The sequence below is a fragment of the Podarcis tiliguerta genome (genome assembly GCF_965153285.1).
Source record: "Podarcis tiliguerta genome assembly, chromosome: 1".
Taxonomy (NCBI): Eukaryota; Metazoa; Chordata; class Lepidosauria; order Squamata; family Lacertidae; genus Podarcis; species Podarcis tiliguerta.
In genome coordinates, this window is record NC_139534.1 from 102,681,963 (window position 1) to 102,705,016 (window position 23,054).

General features: G+C 42.2%; 1 protein-coding gene and 1 long non-coding RNA gene across 4 annotated transcripts in view; both read right to left on the bottom strand.

Moving 5' to 3' along the window:
- SLC25A21 (solute carrier family 25 member 21) overlaps positions 1–23,054 on the bottom strand; it is a 259,816-nt gene that overhangs the window by 54,282 nt on the left and 182,480 nt on the right. The gene's annotated exons all lie outside the window — the stretch shown is intronic.
- Positions 6,336–21,729, bottom strand: LOC310683701. The gene is made up of 2 exons (XR_014514499.1): positions 20,936–21,729; positions 6,336–6,642 (listed from the first exon to the last, which is right to left on the bottom strand). It is a non-coding gene; the product is annotated as an uncharacterized lncRNA (long non-coding RNA).

The window sequence follows — 23,054 nt, forward strand, 5'->3', positions numbered from 1 at the left end:
ATGCAGGAATCTCAACTAGATCGTACATGACAGATGACCATCCAACCTCTGCTTAAAAGAAAAGAGACTCAAACGGCTCTTACTATCAGACAGTATGTCCTGAAGTTTAATCGGAATCACTTTTCTTGTAACTTGAATCCATTCGTTTGGGTCTTAGCCTCTGGAGCAGAAGAAACAAGCTTGCTTTGTTTCCTTTGAGAACCTTTAAGATATTTGAATATGGTTACCATATCTCCTCTCCATCTCCTCTTATCCAGGCTAAACATACCCAACTCCCTCAACCATTCCTTATAAGATTTGGTTTCATTATCCCAAGGCTAGATAATTGCCTGCTTTGGATGGGGCAGCACCCCCTGCCGCCGCCGAAAGAGCAGGTTTATAGCTTTGGGGAGCTCCTGGTTCCATCTTTGTCACTAGAGGCCCAGGTGGCAACAGTGGCTATCTTTGTAGTGATGTAGCCTGTCAATATTTGTAGTGATAGCAAAAAAGAAAATAATAATAGTTGGAAAAATAGACACTGTGCTGGGGTGGATGTTGAAGTTTAAATTCTATTATTTATTCATTACAATTATTTATATAGCTGCTTCTCAGGATATAAATCCTTCCAAGATAGCTTGCAATTCAAGCACGTATTTTTTAAAATACCAGAGTTTTAAAAAACCACACACATTAAAAAGTCACCCGGATCCTTCCCACAGAGCAGCTGATGGCAAGTCTCTTTGCCCAGGCCAGAGGCCAGATGAAGATGCAAACTGCCCTCTCCCCAGTCATCAGATGGGTCAGTAATCTTTCCTCCCCAGCTGATTTGCACTGAAGGGGGAGCTGTGTGTCCTATACAACTATGTGCAAGAGTGTGGGGATAGTCACACCCGCCACTAGCATGTGGCCAGCAGCGACTGCAGCCCTCAGGTGAAAACAGGGGTTTCTAAAATGACCTCACACCCTCCTTCAAGCTACCAATGATTTGGGTTTTCAACGGCAAAAAATTAGGGTGAGAAACTTCAAGGTAAAAGAAAACTGTTATTTTTTTAGAGCCACTAGAGTTTATGCTGTCAAAGAACCAGATTTTTTTACTTCATGGAGAGATCAGCTAAACTCATAAAAATAATACCCAGGGCCAGAAAACAGTACAGTAGTACCTCGGGGTACAAACGCTTCAGGTTACATATGCTTCAGGTTACAGACTCCGCTAACCCAGAAATAGTACCTCGGGTTAAGAACTTTGCTTCAGGATGAGAACAGAAATTGTGCAGTGGCAGCAGGAGGCCCCTTTAGCTAAAGTGGTACTTCAGGTTAAGAACAGTTTCAGGTTAAGAACGGACCTCCGGAATGAATTAAGTATTTAACCCAAGGTACCACTGTATTACAAAAATCTTAATATGTATGAACCTTTATCTGCTTATGAAAGATGGAACTTAATATTATTGCTTATTTGTGGTTTATTCATTAATGCAGAACAAAAGAGGACACGAATTGCTGGAACTTGGGATAGTCGAAGCAGTTCTTCCTATTAATTTCACTTTGCGTGGATCAAATTCTAAAACAGCAGCAGCTCTGGGATACTGCTAAATGTCTTGCACTCTATCTTTTTCAAAGCATAACAGGCATTCATCACACTGGAATAACAAAGCCGTAATCTGATACATGACAAATATTACCAGCTTAATGGCTGATGTCCATTACTGATGGGACCTGCTCACTATTTAGAAAAGTTTGGCATTGAAGGATTACTGAACAAACAGAACACCTGAAAAAACTTGCATGCAAGAGTCTGTCATCGGGTGTGATCGAGGACATTACCTGAGAACTCTGGCTCTTATCTTAAGTTGGAAACGGCTGCAATTGCCAACAGCTCTAAACAAAGAGCTTCTGTCAAAGAAGGGTGACACAGCGAGCCTGTCAGGTGGTGCTTGCCTTCCCAAGACTTCATTCCTCTTTATGGATCACCTGAGACCAAGCTGTGCACCAGCCTTCAATAGGTGGGCAACATCACAAACCAATTACTATCAACAGAAAACTTCTCATCTGCTACGCGGGAGGGGGAAAGCGCCAAACATTCTCCCATGAGAATTTGTGAGAATAGGGGGGGAAATTCCTCTACACACAGAAAGATGGAGATGGAGAGAAAGAGAGAAGGGGGGAGTTTTCCAAGCAGTAAAGTGTACATGCCAATTTAAGGTATGTGTTAACTTACTTGGTCTAAACTATACCACACCACAAGCAAAGAACAGTAGCAAAAAACCTGACTTTCAGCAGGGATGCCTTTATGGTGCAAAGAGTGGTCAGGCAATCCAGATTAAGTAAAGGTAAAGGGACCCCTGACCATTAGGTCAAGTTGTGACCGACTCTGGGGTTGCGGCGCTCATCTCGCTTTACTGGCCGAGGGAGCCGGCGTACAGCTTCCAGGTCATGTGGCCAGCATGACTAAGCTTCTGGCAAACCAGAGGAGCGCACGGAAAAGCCGTTTACCTTCCCGCCGGAGCGGTACCTATTTATCTACTTGCACTTTGGCATGCTTTCAAACAGCTAGGTTGGCAAGAGCAGGGACCGAGCAACGGGAGCTCACCCCGTCGTGGGGATTTGAACCGCCGACCTTCTGATCAGCAAGTCCTAGGCTCTGTGGTTTAACCTACAGCACCACCCACGTTTTGTGAATTGATTTACTAACCACCAATAATTGTGAATTATTAATAATTATTATTTGTGAATTATTGTGAATACATTGTGAACTGATTTACCGTACTAACCACCAATAATGGCCTGTTATGTGGCTTGAACTTTTCCCCTGTTTTTATTATTATTATTATTTTGCAGTTTCAGGATGACAGCATAAGCATGAGCTTTAGTCAAGCCCTTCTGGGTCACCATAGTTGGTGGGCTGAGCAGAGGCTGTTCACATGATCTTCTCGAGAAATAACCTAACTGCAATATAATTTGCTCCAAAAATTAGAAACGGAGCTTTGCATACAACATGCAACTGCTAATAGGAGCCTTTACGCATCCTTTCATTCACCGCCGCACAAGAATGGAGAAGTTATGTGACTGCTTGCGGTGAAGTACATTGCAGACCTTCCATCGATGAGAATTGTTGTTTTCCTTTGCTCTGATGTTATGACTGCATGCTCAAAATGTTGTGGTGCAATGCTTTCGCTCATGTTACAAAAGGAAGATCAACTGCTGTTTGAAAAAATATATCAGGAAAGGGGGGGGGATTGCAAGAAAAACATAGCTTGGAGATGCGGCTTTTATCTCTCTCTATTTACGCTCTAATTCTTCTTGTCAGCAGCAGGCACTATCCTGTGTGAGCAGTAAGGATTAGGTCTTGCTTCAGGAAAACACCAATTACAATAAGTGCTGCAATCCTAAAAGTATTTACTTGCACTATATTCCCAATGAAGCTGAGGGAATTATTTGCTGATATGTGGTCTCGAGACTTCAGATTTCCACAGCACAAGTTTTGTCTTTCCAACATAATACATTACAAGGGAAAATTTAATTCCTTCAACAACTTCTTCCAGCGTCTAAAGCATGTCCGTCATTCACACAACACCAGAGAGGCAGGTATGGACAAGGCAGCAGCAGGCTACTACAAAGTCAGCATTTTGTATATTCTTCTTTTTGTCCACAAAGGAGCTGAGCTTATATTCATTGCTATCGTTATCGCAAACAAATGCTGATACTTTATGGAAGCAGCACAGCTTTGTAGAGTTAAGACAGAACTGTGTGCTTTTCTTATGTAAGTGACTCAAAATTGGCTTTGAATTACAGAAGATGGCGTGGATTGGATCAGGGGTCAGCAACGTGCGGCCCACGGACCAGATGCAGCCCACGAAGACCGTTTTGCCGGCCCACAATGCAGAAGCTTCTTGGGGTGATTATGATGAGCACGACCCAGCCAAAATAAAGCACTTTTAAGTCACAGTGATTTATGACCTTACTCAGGCTCTAAGATCAGACTTGGAGGCCCCACTCTCAGATCCACCAGTAAAAGCTGTGAGACTGGCAGTCACCAGAGACAGGACCTTTTCAGTGGTGCCTCCATATTTTTAGAACTTCCTCCCCAAGGAAGGATGTATGGCTGATGGTTTCTAAAGGAGCTTTGAAATATTATTTTATTTTAAAGTCTGTTCCATGTTTTATTAATATTCAATGCTAGAGGTTTTAATTGTTACTGCATTCGAACTTTGAATTTTATTTTATAGAATTAATTGTGTTTGAACATCCACTCCAACCTCTTTTCTGTTTTGTAAGCTGCATGTGAGGACAACATGCCCTGAAGAGTGGAATTATTATTATTATTATTACTACAGTGGTGCCTCGCAAGACGAAAAGAATCCGTTCCGTGAGTCTCTTCGTCTAGCGGTTTTTTCGTCTTGCGAAGCAACCCTATTAGCGGATTAGCGCTATTAGCGGTTTAGCGGCTATTAGCGGCTATTAAAGGCTTAAGGGATTAGCGGATTAGCTGCTAAAAGGCTATTAGCAGCTTAGTGCCTTAGAAAAAGGGGGTGAGGAGCGAAAAAATATCGCAAGAATCTCAAGACATTTTCGTCTTGCGAAGCAAGCCCATAGAGAAATTCGTCCTGTGAAGCGCATTGAAAAACGGAAAACCCTTTTGTCTAGCGGGTTTTCCGTCTTGCGAGGCATTCATCTTGCGGGGCACCACTGTATTATTATTATTATTATTATTATTATTATTATTATTTATTATTATTATTACTACTACTACTACTACTACCTGATAGGGATTCAAGATGGCTAACAGATAAAACTAAAAACTAAATATTAAACATTGACAGAATTAAAACTATCTACATGCCAGGCTTGAGGAATCCTCCCTACCCGCATGGCACCAAGAAGCAGGGAGGAAACAAGAAAGTTCTTACTTATGATTTATTCAGCCATCACGGTGAAAGACAAAGAATTCCGGTCATTTCCCCATGATGGAGTTGCTTGCACTGAGCTCCTCCCTCCTTCCCTTCTAACAACACCACCTGCTTCTACAGCATCCGCCCATGGTCAACTGTTGTTGTGCCCTTTGTTCTTGCACCCTTTGTTCTTGCTTTTTTCTTTAAAAAATGTTTAGGGGTACTCTCATTTTCCTACTCATATTGAAATACTACCCCTCAATGAGGCCAAATTTAGATTCACAAAATGTTTAGGCCAGGGGTCAGCAATCTGCAGCCCATGAGCCACAAGCAGCCCACAGGGGTCATTTAAATGGCCCCCGAACCAAGCCACCCGCTCGGCGAGTCCCTGCGCGCTGTGCTAAACTGGCACAGCACGGAGCAGGGACTTGCTTTTGTGGCACTGGCAATCGCGTCTGTGCAGACGAAGACGCTGGAAATCGCGTCTGCACAGACGTGATCCAGCCCACAGAACGATCTCCAGGGGAGGGAACAGGCCCAGGCGAGATAAACCTTGCCGACCCCTGATTTAGGGGTATGCATCCCCCCAGAAAAAAGCAGTGCTTGAACCCTTAACGAATGTCATATTTTGGGAGAAAGGGGGTCAGTTATGCTGTCCAGTGATGTGTCAACTAGCTGCTCTGTTTTCCTTCCTCCTCCATCTAACACCACATAACTCTGCTGTTCGACTGTCTCTGAGCTGTTATCTTCCTCGAAGCCCTGCTGCAATTCGAGACTGCCTTTCTCCTCTCTGGAAGCTACAGGACAAGGTGATGGAGGTTGACCTCCACCACTCCTCCTCCTCCTCTTCAGTCAAGTCCCTGACACTACATCTATACCATACAAATAATTACAATAAAAACAGCACAGCACCAGCCCTTTCATTACAAGCAGTCAGTCCCCCAAAGCCTGATGGAACAAGTCTTCACCTGGTGGCAGAAAGACAATAAGGAGGGAGGGAGTTCCAAAGTCTGGGAGCAACCACAGAGAAGGCCCTTCTTGAATCCCCACCAAGCAGGGCTGCGAGGGTGATGGGACTGAGACAAGGGCCTCCCCCAAAGATCTCAAAACCTGGGTAGGTTTTGAATAATGTTTCAATATTTTAATTTTGTTTTTAAGTTGTATTCATTCAACTTATTTTTATTATTGCTTGTTAGCCGCCCTGAGCCCAGCCTTGGCTGGGGAGGGCGGGGTATAAATAAAAAATTATGATGATGAGGGAGTACGGTCTTTCAGATAGTTTGGACCTAAGCAACTAAATAAAAATAAATAAAATTAATGAGAGTGCAAAAGTGCTTAACTTTGGCTGGACTGTGAGGTATACAATGCCATTAATTTTTTTTAAGAAAAATACTATGGGAAATAAATTATATACAGTATAAGAAGACCCAAACACAACAATATCCACCATCGGTAACCATACTCTTTGAATCACAATTTCCTTGTCATTTATTTCGTTTTTATCAAGCAAAGTCCTTTTGCACCCACAGAAATCTATATATTGTTTCTATCTAAACCACGTTAGTGCAAACACAACATGGAACAAAACGTATATATATATATAAATATTTCCATCTTCATTTGTTCAAAGTAAATTCTGGAGAAAACCTACATGATTGGCAAGGATTTCTGACTAATTGGATCCACATTTGGCTCAAAACAGGCTGTCACTATCTCTGCATTTAGATTAATAGCTAGCTGGTGATCAACCATGTCGATTTTCAAGTATCTCGTTCACCTGAGAGAGATGAGATATCAGAATTCTTCAAATGCTACACTATTTACGTGAAGGAAATTGCAAACAGAAACATCATTTTGAGAATTTCAGCGAAGATGAAAGACGAGCAGATGTAGCAACCACCATAGCCAGGGGAGGGGAAACAACTTGAAGGTCTTGTGTGGAGGGAAATGAATTTCGGACTGGGAGAGGGGAGGAAATGACTGAAAACTGACCTTTTCCAAATCATAGCTCATTCCGTTAACTAGTGTACTAATTTGCACTTTTTTGGCTATATGCATGAAATGCCAGGGTTTAATTTTAAAGAATGGGGAGAGAGTACCGTATTTTCCCATGTATAACACACCCCTGTGTATAAGACTACCCCTATTTTTGGGGACTCCAATTTAAGAAAATGGGGGGAGATGGTCCAGAGTTGTTTAGCTTTTTGGGGGAAATGCTGAAAATCACTCACGCAACTGAAATACGCTGACAATCGCACACGCTGCTGAGGCCAACAACCATCTGCCTGATCACCACCAGCAACCAGCAATCACACGCCCAATTGCCACAACAGTAGCCAATCCACGGCAGCCCTTGCCACAGCCACCAATCACCCACCCTATCACCGCTGGCAAGCTCCTGCTCGCAGCTGCAACCGATTACCCGTCCCGCCTCTGCACTATCCATGTATAAGACAACCCCAATTTTTTTACATTATTTTCGAGTAAAAAACCCTTGTCTTATACACGGAAAAGTATGGTATATATAGAGTTGGATCCAGACCAGTGTTCCATTCACTTCAATGGAGGGGTGCAGGAGGGCAAGAATATTCTTTGAGTCATCCTTCTCCCTGAAGATTCCTGCTCTGGAGAAGCCAAGCCAGCAAAGCATAAAAGACAATACAAGCAGGAGATGGGACTGTAGGATGGATCAATGAAGATGGTCTCTTCTCTACCCTCTGCTGCGTCTTGGTCTCCTCCATAAATGGAAGGAGCCTTCAAGTTGTGGAATGACCACAACCGTTTTTTGTGGTATGCAACTTAGCCAAAAAACCAGCTACCTTCCAAAGAAACCCTTTCATTTTGGATTTTCTATTCGTATGTATGTTTACTTGGAACAATGAAAACGAACCTGTGGCCCTCTAGATGTTGTTATACTACAACTCCCATCATCCTCTACTCTGGCTGAGCTGAGATCCAAGAACAACTCATAGACTGGTAGAATTGCAGAGTTGGAAGTGACCCTAAGGGTCATCTAGTCCCACCCCTTCCGAAGGGGCCGCATGTTCAACACCCCTTAGATGCACCACTGAATTCAACGCTTCTTTCGTCGAGTTAGGTGTGTAATTGTTCTTCCTTATAGATTTCAACAAAACTTCTTTTTTTTCCTGGGTTGGTACCTCGCCTGGATCTGAATGGATTTCATTTTATGTGGTGTACTTTCAAACTGTTTTTATTATTTATAGTTGCTGTTTTTAATTGTTTTTATACACAAATGTTTTTAATTGTTTATATATATATATATGTCATCATATTGTAAAACACCTTGAGATGCCTGGTGGGAAGCAATTTGTAACTGAAATAAAGAAACAATAGTGTTCAGTAATACTACTCTGTAGTATTAAAAAACTGAATAATACGTAATTATGGTATCTCCCTTCTCTTCCAAGTCCTTCTGCAGAATCACGTCTTTTCCAAAGGCTTCTCCACCACACCTTGTTCCGTTCTCTCCTTTTTGCTTGAAACTTGATGTTGTAATCTAGTCATGTATATGCTCCACTAGGTTAAGGGGAGCTTTCAAGTAATTTATTCTGGATTAATTAGTCCAAAATAAATGTTGCCATCTGGTTCAGTTTCCAGAATCATTAATATGGATTAGCATTTTCACTGCACACTTCAGGACATAGTCACATAAATCAGGGAGAGCCCTACAAACTGCAGCGGCCACTTCAGGGGATGATGGCACCATTTTCCTTCCCTTCACTCCAGTGACACCGGCAATGTTGTTGTACTGTACAACAGTGCACCTAGCATCAAACACATAGTGAGGTGTCCCATGCTGAATTTGCTGCATTCACAACTGACTTCTGGGCTGCCTGAATCAGCCCTAACTTGACATTGTAAGCTCACAGCAACTATGTTCTGGAAAAGCACTCTGAATGTTGACAGCACTGTAAAAATAACAAATAGAAATGGAAATCTAGGATGGTGATGTAATGGCATTGCTGCAAGCAAAGGAGAAGAAGAAGAAGAAAAGGCTTTAGTTTTAAAAATCTAAAAAAAATACTGATTAAACCTGATACAAAATAGGGTTTTCCCCCTGCAAACAGAAATAATTCTGTTAAACATAACTTTACACGCACATACATGTGGTATTATTTGAACTACATAAAACATTGCCAAACGTCCTTTCACAACTTCAGGAGAAGTCAGTTCACCTTCAAATGCTTAGGTTGTTCCTCATCATTACATATTTGCTTTCCATAACCTAAAAGAAACAGCTAAGCTTTGCATTCAGAGAACATTTTACATTGTCTGCCAGGTATTTCCTGTGCACATCCCCATCTAAATCTCCTGGTTCTTGTAACTAATGTCTGTGAAGAAAATCCTGTCATAATTATAGTCCTGATTCACAAGCAACCATTTTCTTCAGAAAACTGGTTGAGCTGTGTTGACAATCACATTTTACACTGATTCTTTCCAGATGAAATGATACTTTTTCAAATAATGTAATAAAAATGTAAAGTCAGCTGTTTTAAAGACATAAAAGTGATTTATGAGACACGTACTGTGTTCAGTGTTGGGGTTTTTTTTTTTTTTCTTGACACAATGGAAGTTTTCTTTTATGGGAGAAGTTAATTATTAACAGCAATCAAAACCACAAATTACAGAAAAATACATTGTTGCTCATTTTTAAAAGCAACACCACTACCGCGTTTGAAATGAATTCTGAATTGTATTATGTGTTTCTTTGTTTGAATGAAGTTTGGTACACACTGAACCAGTTTATACGGGTGTATTTTCTGCCAAACTAGTTAACAGTTTCATCAGTTACATCATTGTTAGGTGTCAGAGTTATCACTTCCTAGAAATGCGACTGGGCACTGCACCCTCTGAGAGCCATTATTTGAGCTGTTTGCAGATCACACAAGTTAGAAATGCTTTGGCTTCCATTTGAGATGCTTTCTTTGTTCACAACCCCAAAAGGCAGAAGACATACATATTTTCCCCTTTCAAAATGAAAATGTAACGTCTGCGAAAACAGTTTGTACAACTAGAAATGTACAAAAAGGCAAATCCAGAAAATACAGAAAACCCATAAATGGTGACGCTGTTACGACACTCCCAACCTTTTCAGTGGGGCTTCATCAGGAGAAGTTCTCAGTGGATCATCTGCCTAGTCATAGTGCTGAATGATCGCAGAGTCTGCAAATCCCCCCATTTTCCTCCAAGCTCCATTTATAAGTGCAATGATGGGGCCAAGAGGCAAACTATCAACTGCTCTCCCCTCCTGACTGATACCAGATGGCTGGCCGTGGTTCTAACACAGGCATAGGCAAACTCAGCCCTCCAGATGTTTTGGGACTACAACTCCCATCATCCCTAGCTAACAGGACCAGTGGTCAGGGATGATGGGAGTTATAGTCCCAAAATATCTGGAGGGCTGAGTTTGCCAATGCATGGTCTAACACCATAATTCAAATGAAACTGGGCTGTGTGGCAATAGTATAGTCACCTCTATTTTGTTAAGATTCCCAGTAGCTCAAGCATGTCTGGAAGTCTCTCTTTCTTACTTGGAATGGAGACCCTACAAATTGATCAAGAGACATAAGGAGGAAAAAAGCCACAGATGCTTGAGGAATTTGATCTTTGCAGATTAATGTGAGGCTCAGACCTTAGCTATCCATCAGATTTCACACTTGTCCAAATAGCGATGTGGTTCTTGTCACTTTAAAAGTATCTACGTAGTATTTTGAGAGAAAGTGCACATTTATATACATTCATAAGTACATATTTATATACCAATATTGAAATGATTTTTACAAGTTGCAGATTAATGCAGAACTGCAATGGAATCATGGGCAAGAAGTTGTCAAAGTGGAATTATGGGCTAGAAGACACGGATTTGCTCATCCCTAGGAAACACTTACATGTCAAAAGAATGATCTTGCTTGCTAAGATTTGGCTTTGTGATTTTTTTTTGAGAGCCCTGCCTGAACCCCAAGGCAAAATATTTACACACTTCCCACGTATTATCTTATTTATTTAAATAATTTATATACCACTTAACTACAACAGTCTCTTAAGTGGTATTCAAAGATACAATACAAAAAAAATCAGTTAAAAGGATAAAATCAAACTTCCTTTAAAATGCCACCTAGATTTTTTTTAAAGGCTTCAATGGGCCCTGGAAGTTCAGCAGGGAGAGGGCCTCTCTGACCTCAACTGGCAGCGAGTTCCATAATATGGGACCAGGGCTGGATTTGATGAGGCCCTAAGTTTACTGAAGGTAATAGAGCCCTTTAAATGTCCAGCTGTCCTTTGTCAACAACAAATTGTTGCTGTTTTATGTGTTGAATATATGCTATATGGTAATTTATGGACTAATAGGTATCTAAAGCCATTTGCCACTGTTGCTGTATGTAGGTTTAATTTATTTGTTTTTTATCTTATATTTTGGAAATGTACATCCAGAGTTTTTCCCTCTTTAATTTTTTTTGGGGGTCCCCAAGAGAGTGGGGCCCTAAGCCTATATCTTGTTTAGCTTATACATAAATCTGGCACTGTATTGGACACATAATACTAAATCCATGGCTCCTGGTGGATATGAGGCATGCATATTCACCATAGGGAACCACTAACAGGGGCTCCCCCCACCATCTCAGTAATTGGGCAGGTATAGGGCAATCTTTGAGGTATTCTGGACCCAAACTGTTATGGGCCTTGTAAATTAACACAGGAAACCTGAATCTGGCCTGGTAGCATATGAGCAGCCAGTGTCAGTTTTTGAGCATCCACTGGTAATGTTCTGTCTCCAACAGCCTAGCTGCTGTGTTTTGCTCCAGCTGGAGTCCTTGGACCAATCCAAGAGCATCATCTGAAACCCCAGAGAGTGACTAACAGCCAGCGTAGGGCCAAGATATGCAGCCTATGTTGGACTCCAGCTCCCTTCAGCACTAGCAGGCATGGCCAATTGTTGTTGGCCATTGTCTGTCTCAGAAGACAATGGGGTGTTTCTCCAGGGGTAAACTCAAACTGCTGCTTTAGCAGCACCCAAGTGCCACCCCCCAGGGCATAAGCCTGGGCAGTGTGTGTGGAAGTCCAGGGCTGCCCAGACGACAAGACACCTCTCTCAACTTCGCTAATGTGGTCCAGAGCAATATGTCTGGCACCAGCTCGGCTGCCGGAGTTGCTGGAAGGAAGCATACAAGGCAGCATTCAACCATCTTAGGGACTCCACTCGAGATTTGTGTAGGGTTTATTCCTTAGCATTTACTTCTTCTGTATATATCCAGTGGAGGTTTAGAAACCTCCTTCTCCTAGATGGGCCACCTTCCCAGGTTGACAAACCCCACCTGCTCCTCACTTCTCTCTACAGCATGAGCAGAAACTGCTTTCTTGACTGTTGGACCCACTAATGGTCTTGTCTACTCAATTCGCCATAGCCTGTCCTCACTTTCAAGCTGTAGTCCAACAACATCTGGAGGACAACAGGCTCCTCATCCCCGGAACGAGTAGATGGACCAGTGGTCTGACTCAGTATAGGTCAATTTACTGTGCTCCTAACTATACAAGTTAGGCTAAAATAAAACGATTTTAACCAAAGACCACCAAGGGAACTTAATGGCTGAGTAGAGACTTGAACCTGGGTATTAGGGGGTTTCCCATCTCCAGGCCTGCTACCTGATAGCCCTTTGCAACTGTGATGTCTAGACTGTGGAATGCTCTCCCCAGGGAGACCCAGATATGACTACCATGCTGCTCACCTTTCATTAAGCAGCCAGAATGTGACATATTAAGTCTGCGTCTGGCCTGATTGGTTTTATTTGCTGCTCCTGGAGATAGCAAATTGGGTGTTTAATTCCTACCCACCCCTTATGGCTCTTTCTTTTTATATACAATATATATTAAAACTGGCTGTTCCCCACCAAGTTTGTAGGGCTTGCTGCCTTGAGTGTCTCCTACATAAAAGTGCAATATAAATGTTTTAATAAAATAATAAATAAAATAAACACAAGTGCAGCATCCTTTGGTTACAACCGTTTAGCCGAGAAAAGGAAACATCTTGGAGATTAGGTAGCTTTTCAAAAGAGGAAGATACCAAGCTAATATAAGGAGGGTAATTTGTGTACTTTGTAATGTAAGAGTCTGTCCACGGCAGGCTAAAGGCAATCTGGAGGGGGGGGGGGAAAGAGTGTGTATGAAGAGAGAGAGAAGATGAACCAAATTAGGAACATATGTAGGAACGCCTCCCCTCCCCCTCCCACCATTGGATCATTGTTTAATTTAGCTAAGGAAAACAAATAAAAGTGGTTCACACATGCAGGCCAGACTTTTCCCACCTACCATTCTTCCCAATATTTGTAGGTGCGACCTAACGTAGAAAAATGTGACGTGTAAATCACTGTGGCGTGGATGCACTCTGCTGCAATTTCAAAAATCAGGTTGGCTCCAAAAAGTACAGCAGTGGCTGCAATAAGTGCAGAGCAGTGCATCCCTGCAGTGATTGCTTACTGCTGGTTCACACAACACACTCATTTACATCATGCCCAAGGGTGGTCCACATTAGGGAGCAGATGGAGAAAACAAGCAACCCATGTGCATATATAAATTGGCTTCTCTGAAATAACACCAACCTGGCACATTCGTATTTTTGTGTAAGTCCATTTCAGAGCTAATGTCACCGACTGAGAAGCAATTATATTTTATGTTATGCAATGGCTACCCAATCTGGGGAGTGTAGGATTTTCCAATTCTGTGCTTCTACTGCAGGTATTTTCAGCAGGCACATCTATGTACACCAAACCAGCCTTGGAAAAGCAGGGTATGGGATTATAATTTTTTGTGTTATGCTAAGGTGGAGCTCCTTTTCTAAGAAGGACTATCTCACTACATCATTAATAGTCTACAGGCACCAGGTGAGGTTGTTTCTCTTTCAGAGACTTTTAAAGCACTTGCTAATTGAATACTGCTGCCACTGCTTTTAGTGAGTCTGCTACTTTAACCGGGAGGGGGGGGTGTCACTGGGTTCATTTGGTTATAGTGATTTTGCTTTTTATTATGCACGACAGAAGCTTTCCCCAACCTTGAAATGTTGCTTTTATGGTCAATGGACAGAGGTGATGGGAACTGTAATCTTATGAACATTTTGACGGCACCAGGTTGGGAAGGCTGCATTCAAGTTTTACAGTTTTTGTGGACCCAGAGTTCAACAGGCATGCCCTCTTCCCTTTCTGTAAGCCTCAACATTGAATGGAAATTGCTGGCAGGGTGTTGGACTCAATGGCCCTTGTGGTCTCTTCCAACTCTATGATTCTATGAAACCCTTTGGGTCACATGCAAAGGTATGGGATACTATTTTATTTTTCCAAGTTGTAGCTCCTCACATGGTGTCCCAAACTCCCAGGTTTTGGGGAGAATGTGTTAGGCGGCATGGGAAGGATGTCATCAGAAAGAGAAGCTCAGAGGTCTATCTGCATGGCCCTCCATGTTCAGAGGCACCAAGCCAAGAATAGCAGAAATGAACAACAGTGGAAGGCTCTTGATGATACATCCTGTTCATAAGCTTCCTGGAGGCATATGGTTAGCCCCTAATGGAGAGAGAAAGATGGAGGAGGCGAATCCAGCATGGATTCACTTATCTTTGTATGCTCTCTGGACAGGAAGCATTACATGGTTTCTTGTACAATAGGTGAAAACAGGCCATGGGTTGCATGTATCCAGTTGTGCCCTCTACTCACAGAAGGTTTTCAAATCCAGCAGAAGCTTCCTGAAATGAGAGGAGGACAGGCTATTTTTGCTGCTTCTCTCTATTCTCTAAAACCCCACTTCCGCTCCAGCAGGTTGAGAGACCTTTTAGAACAGTACAATAGGTGACATAACGGGGGCAGCAGGACACAGTGGAAATATGCTCTCTGCTGGAGCAAAGAGACTTCCATGAGTGAAAGGACACTACAGTGGTACCTCAGGTTACAGACTCTGCTAACCCAGAAATAGTATCTTGTGTGAAGAACTTTGCTTCAGGATGAGAATAAAAATTACGCAGCAGCAGCGCGGAAGGCCCCATTAGCTAAAGTGGTACCTCAGGTTAAGAACACTTTCAGGTTAAGAACGGAGCTCCAGAACAAATTAAGTTATTAACCCGAGGTACCACTGTACTGGATACAATACAATCCATTAAGGTAAAAGTTCGCAGCAGGTTCGTCAACTGGGACCTCATGGCTGAGGGGCAATTTTTGAGCTCAACTCTTTCTTGTCTTAGTCCAGCGTTCTAAACTGCTACACCACATCTAGCTCAACTGATTAAAAAAAACCACAAGAAACTTTGCAAAAGTGCAAAACTGGAAGCCTTCTTCATGATAAGGTGAGGATCAAGCCAATTTTGCATAGCTTCCCAAACTTCAAGAACCAGTTTTTTTTTTCAGAGTTGGGCTGGGCTATAAGCAGTGAACAGGCTTCCATAGCTAAAAAATCTTCTGCTGTTCTTAACCTTTAGAACTGCTATAATTCTTCAGAAAAACCTAGCGCAACATTTATTGGCAAAACTAGTTCATTAAAATTTTGATAATTAACTGGTTTGCCACTGTTATGTATGGTAAGGTATGTATGGTAAGTATGGAGAAAACAGACTAATACACGTATGCATTCTTCTGCCGCCCAGTTTATTCATTCTTATCTGTTCAATTTCTAAACCTTTAACAAAAGAATGCATGGAAGTATGCAGTTATAAGTACATATATGATTCAGATTATTATTTATAGCATCTGAACATGCTAAAAGGATTTTCTTCAGTCAAATTTATCCTCGGTTTCAAGCTTTTACCACAATAAACATCAGATTATGTTTATGTTGGCCATAAAGCTGTCAGTCCTCAATAAACAGATATACTCTGGTGACTCGAGCTCTGCTGTCAAAAGGACTGTCAAAATGTACACCAACTCTTAAATTAAACCCTGCTAGCACAGAGAGATTCAGTTGCAAAAGTCTTATTTTGGACAACCCAACAAAAAGCTCACCTTAGCAGATAAGGACGGATATTATATCACAGGCAAAGATCGGAAAGTTCCACAGGAATTTCGCAAAGGATCTGATCTGCTTCTCCTTAACAGAAAGCTAATGTGACCTTTAATACTCTGTTAGACGGAGCCTGACTCTAGCAAGTCTCAATTAAATTTTATGTTTTGTGGCTCCCGTTTGCTTGTAATACATGAACAAAGTTCAATGGATGACTCCTACTTTGAAGATTTTAATTCCCTATTGGGACAATTTATATCCACCTAGACAGCTCCTCAGAGATTGTGTCTTTGTACTGCCCAGAATATCTTGAGGATGAAAAGATCCTTAGAATACACTGGGAAATGTGTCATCTAAGTTCTCCATGCTTATTTCATATTTTAGTTATTGAAGCTTCTAGAAACTTTAGTTATTACTAGCATTTATGCCATTCCTTTCTATCATAGATAATCCAGGCAGGTAACAATGATACAGCAGAACAGGAATAGGGAATCTTTGCCCTTTGCTGAACTATAACTCTCACCAGCCCTAGAAAGCATGGTCAACAGCAAGGGGTGATAGAATTTGTAGTTCAGCTACATGTTGTCAGAGACCGTGCTGAGGAGGGCTGCACTGAGGAAGAATGGTGGGAGCCTCCCCAGTGGTGGAGCTTCATGCTCCAGCAGGAGGGGGGTGGAAAGCAGGAGGGGCATGGCCGGCGCGAGTCCCGGGGGGCATGGCACGCCACCCAAAGGGGCGTGGCACGTGTCCTGCGGCCATGGTGCACTGCCCGTGGGGGTGTGGCGCCCAGCATGGGGGGCCAGCCGTGATGGCATCATGCCACCAGGGGTGGTGTGCTCCCCCAGGACCCCTCTTCCTCCGCCAGTGAGCCTCCCCCTCCTCCTGCTCCTGCTCCAGATCCTGAATCTTCCCAGGAGCAGGAGGATAGTATAGATTTTGAACAGTGGTTTGCAGAGGGACATAGTTCAGAAGGCAGAGAGAGAGAGTTAACAAATTCACTGTCTCTGGAAAGCATTCATCCGCTCAGCCCAAGGTCAAGAAGAGCTGATAAGGTGGCAGCACAGAAAGCACAGTGGTTACGCACTCAGGTCACAAGATGTGGTAGTGACGTGGGTGACTAGATGTGGTAGTGACGTGGGTGACTAATCCTCCAGATTAGATTTTAAGAGTGCGTGGGGGAAGAAAGGAAGTCAAAATCATGTTGTGCAAGTGGAAGGCCATTCTATTCACTATTGGCAGCACTGGATACGAACCATTCCATTCATTCTTATCCAGGATCCAAAGGGGTGCACACACAACTTCCACATATACACCCAAGCATTCCCACCCCCAATGCAAACCCTTCAGAACTCTTTAAAACTCCTCTGACCTAATCACAAAAAATGTGACCCTATCACAATTTTTGTGATTAGGGATGAGGGGCGGACAAAGGAAAACCCAGGGGAAACATCATGAATGCAAATGCAGTATTTAATAATCTGCAGCTCTTACACCTAATCTCTTACTGCCTTGGAAATTTGGGGGAGCTGAAAGAACTAGTGGGATGGGGTATAATTTTCTGCAAAGCTAAACTGGTGGCGGGAGAGTGCATAGGATTGCCAGACCACAATCGGAGGTGCTTCCAGACTGTGGTTATTTTTGGATGGCATTCAATCACACACTTGCCAACTCAGATTGTGCAATTATTATAGTTGGTTGGGAGGTCTTGAACAACAAATCCACTTCCCTCCCCAGAAATGGACTTTTTGTGATATGGCAAGTGTTGTGAAAATGCACTGGAAAGTGTGAGATAGCACTTGCTTTGATGCGACGGTCATCTAACCTCTTCACAATCCTACCAGGATGAATGCTAATTAAACTGTCTAATCTCCTTGCAGAAAGATCAGGTTGAATGCTCAATAAACAGATCATCCAGAAGCGCTTCTGTAGAGCATCGATACACCCTTTGTTGTTGTTGTTTAGTCGTTTAGTCGTGTCCGACTCTTCGTGACCCCATACACCAGAGCACACCAGGCACTCCTATCTTCCACTGCCTCCCGCAGTTTGGTTAAACTCATGCTGGTAGCTTCAAGAACACTGTCCAACCATCTCTTCCTCTGTCTCCTTCTCCTTGTGCCCTCCATCTTTCCCAGCATCAGGGTCTTTTCCAGGGAGTCTTCTCTTCTCATGAGGTGGCCAAAGTATTGGAGCCTCAGCTTCACGATCTGTTCTTCCAGTGAGCACTCAGGGCTGATTTCCTTAAGAATGGAGAGGTTTGATCTTCTTGCTGTCCATGGGACTCTCAAGAGTCTCCTCCAGCACCATAATTCAAGAGCATCAATTCTTCGGCGATCGGCCTTCTTTATGGTCCAGCTCTCACTTCCATACATCACTACTGGGAAAACCATAGCTTTAACTACAGACATTTGCTGAAAGGTGGGGTAGCCATTGCTTCTACCATTCCACTCTTCCTCCTAAACCCTTTGTCCCCTCTCTCAATAGATGCTGAACAAAAGTCCTGCTTCTTCCAATAGGTAGGAATGGGATTTTTGTGTGACTAGATCATGGGAGAAGGAAGGTGAGAGAAGCCCTAGCTGGGCTCCACCAACAATTGCTGCTCCAGAGTGTTGACAGTCCCATGGATGGTTCCAATTGCCTGTCCTGACCATCAGAAAGTATGTGTTTTCTCTCTCTCTTTCCAGCCGTGTGAAATCTAACATACTCTCCTAGAAGAAAAATGCTGATGCCAGATGTAACCTTGTTTCGGAAAATTTTAAAAGTGACAATGCCTAGAAAAAAGGGCAATCTCAGAGCTGATTAGGATACCTTTTTGATTCCAGCGCAGAGATACCAAAGACAAAAAACACACACAGTATGTTGTCAGCATAAATGAATGTGCATGCACTCAAATTTACATTTTTCTCAGCAACGTACTGCTCCTTTTTCTTCGGAGATAAGTTTAAGGATACATCCCCAAACGTGCACGTTGTAGTGTTTTCTCATCCAGGAAAGAATGTGGTGGGTGTTACTGCGGGAGTTTCTGTGTGCATGCATGTGTATGCTCTGCTTGAGTCGTCCAGCTGTGCATGAGACTGTTGGCATGGTAAAACATGACTTATGGGTCAGATATGCGCCCCCAAATTTCTTAATCCTGCTTATTAACCTTCAGTTTCTGAACAGACACAGGTGGTTCTCCCTCCCCCCTCCAAAGAAATTGTGAAAATAATAGTATATTTCCTCTAAAGATCTGTGGGCTTCAATTACTCTGCGAATAGGTTTTTAGCTGTTTCTTGGCTAAAGGAAGGAAAACGATTGCTAATTTTAAAAATCTGGCAGCATTCACAATTATTTTGGAAACAAAAGTTAATGAAATTAGGCAAATGAAATGATTAACATTAAGAGAGCAAGAGAGAAAGTGCATGCCACAGAACTCCCCCCCCCCCCATTATATTTTGTTAGCTCTAGGAACACAGGCTGCATTTGACCAAATGTGATGTGCTATTTGTTATTGTTTAGTCGTTTAGTCGTGTCCGACTCTTCGTGACCCCATGGACCAGAGCACGCCAGGCACTCCTGTTTTCCACTGCCTCCCACAGTTTGGTCAAACTCATGCTGGTATCTTTGAGAACATTATCCAACCGTCTCGTCCTCTGTCGTCCCCTTCTCCTTGTGCCCTCCATCTTTCCCAACATCAGGGTCTTTTCCAGGGAGTCTTCTCTTCTCATGAGGTGGCCAAAGTATTGGAGCCTCAGCTTCACGATCTGTCCTTCCAGTGAGCACTCAGGGCTGATTTCCTTAAGAATAGATAGGTTTGATCTTCTTGCAGTCCCATCCTAATGATATTTTTGGCCACAGCAGAAGAGAGCATGGGATGGGAAGGAGACAAGGAGTGTTGTCCTAGAAAATATAGCTCAGTCAGTAGAGCACGAGCCTCTTAATCTCAGGGTCATAAGTTTGAGCCCCACATTGGGCAAAAGATTTCTGCATTGTGGGGGTTGGACTAGATGACCCTCGGGGTCCCTTCCAACTTCACAATTCTGTGATTCTATGATTTCAAAATGCCATAGGCTCACTAGAATTGGAGCCTTTGAAATAGGGTGATGTGGAAATCAAAAAAGCATAAAATAAATCTGGTCTTTTTCTTTAAAAAAAAAAACAAAAAACCATGAAAGCAAGAAAAAGGAAAAAAGCCAAATGAGTTCTGAAATCTCAAAGGGCTGCAAATAATGATAGTTTATATTTTATTTATGCACACGGCTTCATTTTTATGAGACAGGTCAGATGGGAAGTACTGTCAACATGGTATTTATCAGCTAGAGGAGGAGAAAAAACTGCAGCTGCATGTTCCTGGCATCTGATCAAGGCTTGATGACCACATATTTCAACATACCTTTCAATTATGAACATGGCAGAAAGACCATTTGCTGTGCAAAAAGAAAATCCTGCAGCTCAGAGCCATAGCCTATTAAGTTTGCTTGATTACTGAAGCTGGGGATTTCTACAATTGCCACAAAATCAGGGTGACAAAATCAGGCCAAGAGAACATATGGCTTAATGGTTATTTACAAAAAATAATAATAATAATAATAATAATAATAATAATAATAATAATAATAATAATAATAATAATAATAATAATATCAGCCCAGAGCATAGGGACCCCAGCTGGCCTTCCTAATCCTATACATATCCCCTGATATTGGTTTTTAACTGTTAACTAAGTACTGCCAAGAAGAGCTTGACCATATAATCTTATGGCTGATTTTATAGAAAGGGACTCAAACTTCTAGTCCAATCTTGCGGTTGTTAGTGTCTTTCTTTAATCCTTTCCGGTCCAATATGGTTTAAAAACAAATGTGCATAATGAACATATGTAAATGATTAATAGTTGTTTCCACTCTCTTCAGGAAAGGGCTATCTTCATGCTTAACTTCCATAATCAGTTATTCTGAGCCATTAAGATGGCTTCCTTCTCCAAAGCAATCATAGACCTCAAATATAAAATCCAGGAAAGCAAGAATATTAATTCCTGCACCATCTACTCATATGGCCAGACCAAGGAATTGGGGATCATTTCCTGTGGCCACATCTCGACATACCTGCATGCACTGATGATCCTTCTGAACCAGTTGCTTGGCAGGAATTGCACCCTGAGGAAGCTTCCTTCTTCATAGGTCTACTTTACAAATGCTTGCTAGGCAAAAAATCACTTATCCAAACACAAGGAATGGGTATTCAACTTGCTATAAGGTAAAAGGTAAAGGGACCCCTGACCATTAGGTCCAGTCGTGCCCGACTCTGGGGTTGTGGCCCTCATCTCGCTTTTTTGGCCAAGGCAGCCGGCGTACAGCTTCCGGGTCATGTGGCCAGCATGACTAAGCCACTTCTGGTGAACCAGAGCAACGCACGGAAACGCTGTTTACCTTCCCGCTGGAGCGGTACCTATTTATCTACTTGCACTTTGACGTGCTTTCGAACTGCTAGGTTGGCAGGAGCAGGGACCAAGCAACGGGAGCTCACCCCGTCACAGGGATTCGAACCGCCGACCTTCTGATCAGCAAGTCCTGGGCTCTGTGGTTTAACCCACAGCACTACCCGCGTCCCTTAAACCTTCCTATACGCAGCGCAAATTCAGATATTCCAACAGAGGGCGTTTAATTGATCTGCCTGTGGTTGAAGGTAGCACAACTATGAACCTTCTCTGCTGGACTTCTGAGCTCTGTCACCCTCCTGGGTAATTTTTAGTTCTGTGATCCCATTAATTAGGAACCTCTCAAAGAGACAAACCCTATGTTTAATGGTTCCTTTTACGCTATTTCAACACAACTTGTGAATGTTTATTCAACCAAAATGCTTTTATTTTTAACAACTGCTGCTTCACTTGGCTTTCTTTTCTCCTGCAAAGCAGGTGCACGCCTGGTTAATATAGCTGGTGGACGCCACATCCATGACCTTTTTGTGCCTCCGTCAAGCCACCTGGAAAAACTGGGTAATGTTTTTGCATTTTAAGTGTCTGGTTAATTAGCATCCACATGCAGTAAAGTCTGGCTAAAAGGGGCTAATGTCAAAGGAAACCTATCTGCCAGTGGGGTTGGGGAAGGAAAGTCCTGTAGAGACTGGTCATGAGAGTTCTCGTTCTTTGTAGTGGTCAGAGTTTCCTGGCCTAATTGCATTTTTCTAAGAAACAAAAATGTTGATCTTTCTCTTAACTGGCTTAGAGTTGCTTTTACTTTGCATTTTGTACTTAGGCACAGATAGCCAAATAAAATATCATATGCATAATAAGTCAGTTTTGAAGTGCACACCTGTGTAGAAAAGACTACTTTCTCCCTTTAAAACATGCCCAAAGGTCACATGGGAAAGGATTGGAAGTACTTTAAAACAAACTCTTTATTTTTAGAGGGGTTTTTTGGCTACATTTTAAAATTTAAAAAAATAACACAATCCCTCTTATGTGGCATGCAGTTTAGAACAACAGAGTATATAAATTAACAAATAAACATCAAGGAAAGAAGTTAAAGAAGCAATTGCTGCAAATATACATGTTTCTAAGCATCCGTGTACATTAGTGAAAAAGTAACTTAAGATGTTGCCCCAAATGTTTTCCTGGGAAGCTGAAACAGTCTTTAGAACAGGGATGGGAAATCTGTGGTCCTCCAGGTGTTGTTGGACTACAACTTCCATAACCCCTGACTACTTGGGGCTGATGGGAACTGGATTCAAACAACATCTAGAGGGCCATAGACTTCTTTAGGGGAGGAAATGCTAAACCACAGAATAAAAGTTTGTTTCATATCATAAAATTTATTCTTTGTCCATTCAGTGATTAAGAAACTTCCGTGTACTTCGAATGATGCTGCTGCTAATCTGTGTTCTGTTTATTTCTTGGCCTATCTTATCTAATTGTTCAAATAACTGTCAACATTTCAAGAGGAAGTTGTTTTGAAATGAGCCAATGTTACATATTTGCAACTGAAACTGAAAAAAGGCAAAGATCAGGATTTTACACTGACTGCTATAGACTTAATGCTCTATTAACATTTTTATACCTGATTAATGTAGTCAAAGGCAAGCCCACACAATTATTTCCTCTTTTTAAAACCTATGCTAAATAGATGTGAGAGTAAAAACATTATTTTAATTTATTAAAGCAAGGGATTATAGAGTACCACCAAACACAAACCAACAGTTCTAGGAACCAAGCCAGTGATGTTTTCA